We start from the raw sequence: 3,215 nt of genomic DNA on the forward strand, positions 1-3,215 counted from the left end.
GGTGTTCAACAAGCTCCGCGAGGTCGAGGACATGGTATGTCTCAGATTGCGCGTTCCTTGCCTCCGCAGAATTCGATGAATTGTTTTGATCAACAGAATGGTGCTTCTGGTAGGACGGCTCAGTACTATGCGGATGACTATTACGTTGAAGGTGAGAATATGGAAGGGAACGATTGCTAGGACAGCCACAGACAAAGAGAGGGAGTTGTTTCAGTTCCAGTATATCAGAGTGGACCTTATGTTGAAGTGATTGCATCAGGTGTGTCAGAGCCTTTTCTGTTGGATACTGGTGCTGCGAAGAGTTCTATCATGCACGCTTAACTCCCTGGCACACCTTTGTCTGGCTCAACGAATGTTTCAGTAGGTTTTTCTGGCGCCCCGGTTAAAAATCCGATTTCTAGTCCTTTGTCTCTTTCTGTCGGACCTTGTGAATTCGAAGCACCCCTCATTCTGACGACAGGTTGTGATGAGAACTTGTTGGGATTGGACTTGTTGAAGAGATTGCATGCGACGCTTTATTGTTCTCCTTCAGGAGTGCAGCTTACATTGGTAAAGAGAGTGATCTCTCCGATGTATTTGGCTAAAGACCAACTTCCAGCTGAATTGTCTTCTCTTCCTGATTCTCTTTGGGCTACTGGTCCTAATGATGTGGGTCTTTTGGAGATTCCGCCATATGTTGTGACATTGAAGGCGAATGCTAGATTGCCACGCATTCCACAGTATCGTATCTCAAGTGATGGTGAAAGAGCACTCTTGGCGATCATCTCTGATCTGATTGAGAAAGGTGTGATTGAGGAAACGAGAGGTAATGTGTGCAATAGTCCGGTGTTGCCTGTTCTGAAAATAACCGATTCTTCACAACCTCCTGTATATAGGTTTGTGATCGATCTTCGCGAGGTGAATAAGATCGTTGTTCCACAATTCCCTTGTGCCTGATATCACCGCTTTACTGACTTTGATTCCGGCCACAGCCACGTGGTTTTCGGTGATTGATCTGAAGAATGCTTTCTTCAGCATCCCAATTGCCGTGGAGAGTAGAGATTTTTTTGGCTTCTCTTTAGGAGGCCGAAGTTTCCGGTTTAAACGCGCTCCTCAAGGCTATTGTGAGAGTCCATCGATCTATAGTCAAGCCTTGAAGACGCAACTTGATTTGTTGGTTTTACCTGATGGTGCTGCCCTTATTCAGTATGTTGATGATCTTTTAGTTGCTGCTGACAATGAAGAGACTTGTAGAGAGGCTACTCTGTCGTTGTTCCGTCACTTGTCTGATTTCCATCATAAGGTTTCTCTTTCAAAGTTGCAGTATTGCCGACAAGAAGTTACCTACTTAGGTCACCTCTTATCGAAGGAGGGAAGAAGATTGACCCCAGAAAGAATTCAAGCGATTGCGAAAATGAGTGTGCCTACGACACAGAGAGAAGTGCGTGCGTTTCTAGGTATTACATCGTACTGTAGACAGTGGATTGCTAATTTTTCGTTGCTTGCAAAACCTTTGATAGCTCTTACTGTTAAGGATACTCCGAATCCTATTCCTTGGATTGACGAATGTCAGAAGAGTTTTTCAGAATTGCGTGATGCGCTGTGTTCGGCTCCTGTGTTGGGTACTCCAGATTACGGTAAACCCTTCACATTGTATGTCCACGAGAGAGAGGGATGTGCATTGTCAGTTTTGACTCAACAGTTTGGCGATAAGCAACGTCCATGTGCTTATTTTTCGTCGACTTTGGATCCGGTAGCTAGAGCGTTGCCGAGTTGCTTGAGAGCTACAGCGGCAGCAGCTGTTTCAATCCGACAGTCTGCTGGTTTGGTGATGGACAATACACTGATCGTGATGGTTCCACATGCAGTGGATACCTTGTTGAACCGTACCAAGACACAGCACTTAACGAGTGCTCGGTTGTCAGGTTACGAATTGACCTTGTTAGCAAGTCATGTACATATAAAGAGATGCAACACGTTGAATCCAGCCACGTTGTTGCCGATCTCAACTGAGACAGATGATACCGAACAGCATGATTGTTTTCTTAGGACTGAGGAAGAAACGAAAGGGAGGATAGACCTTAGGGACACTCCTCTTGCGGAATGTGATGGTACTTTATGGGTTGATGGTTCGTGCATTAAGCTTCCGAATGGTGATACGACTGCGGCATATGCGGTTACGACTTTGCATACGATTGTTGAAGCTGCTCGTATCCCACATAATTCAGCACAAGTGGCAGAGTTGATTGCATTGACAAGAGCGTGTGTGTTGTCGAAAGGGAAAAGAGTGACTGTGTACACTGACAGCCAGTATGCGTTCAGTGTTGCTCTTAGCTTTGGACGATTGTGGAGAGAACGTGGGTTTCTGACTTCGCATGGGACCAAGATCCAACATGGTCAATTGGTGAATGAACTTCTTGAATCTCTTACTCTGCCGTTGCAAGTTGCGATCGTGAAATGCAGTGCGCATAAGAAAATCACGGATGATGTTGGTCGTGGTAATGCGTTTGCAGACGAAGTCGCGAAAGAGACTGCGAGAGATGTGATGAGTCGAATGTACGTTGCGGGTCCGGCAAGATGGGTTCCAGATAGAAGTATGTGTGAAGATACGATTGAGAGTGTGAAATCCATCCAAGCTGAAGCTACAGAGAAAGAGTTGAATGAATGGAGAGAAAGCAAGGGTAAATTGGACTCGAATGGTTGTTGGGTTGAGTTGTCAGAGCATCAGCGATGGTTGCTCCCTGATGCGTATGTACTTCCAGTGGTTACGATGGCACATGGAATGGCCCATATCAGCGTGAAAGGAATTTGTAAGTTGTTGGCCCCAGTATGGCAAAATGCTGGAATTCCTAAGTGTGCAGAGAATTTGGTCAAGAACTGTATGGTTTGTTTGATATACAATCCTGGTAAGGGAACTCCAACTCCAGCTGGTCATTTTGCTCCTCCCAAGTATCCGTTTGAGGCTTTGCAGCTAGATTTCATCCACATGGAGAGGTGCAACAATCTGAAGTATGTCTTAGTGGTTGTTTGCTCTTTTTCTAGATGGGTGGAAGCCTACCCTTTGAAGGACAATACTGCCTTGTCCACAGCTAAAGCCCTTATTAAGGAATTTTTCCCTAGGTATGGGTTGCCGAGAATGGTCTGGAGTGACAATGGGAGTGAATGTGTGGGTCAAGTGATGAAGAGAGTGTGTGATGGGTTAGGAATCCGGCAGAAGTTCCACGCTGCCAATCATC

This window comes from Triturus cristatus, chromosome 11, assembly GCF_964204655.1.
Source record: "Triturus cristatus chromosome 11, aTriCri1.1, whole genome shotgun sequence".
In the NCBI taxonomy this organism is placed as follows: domain Eukaryota; kingdom Metazoa; phylum Chordata; class Amphibia; order Caudata; family Salamandridae; genus Triturus; species Triturus cristatus.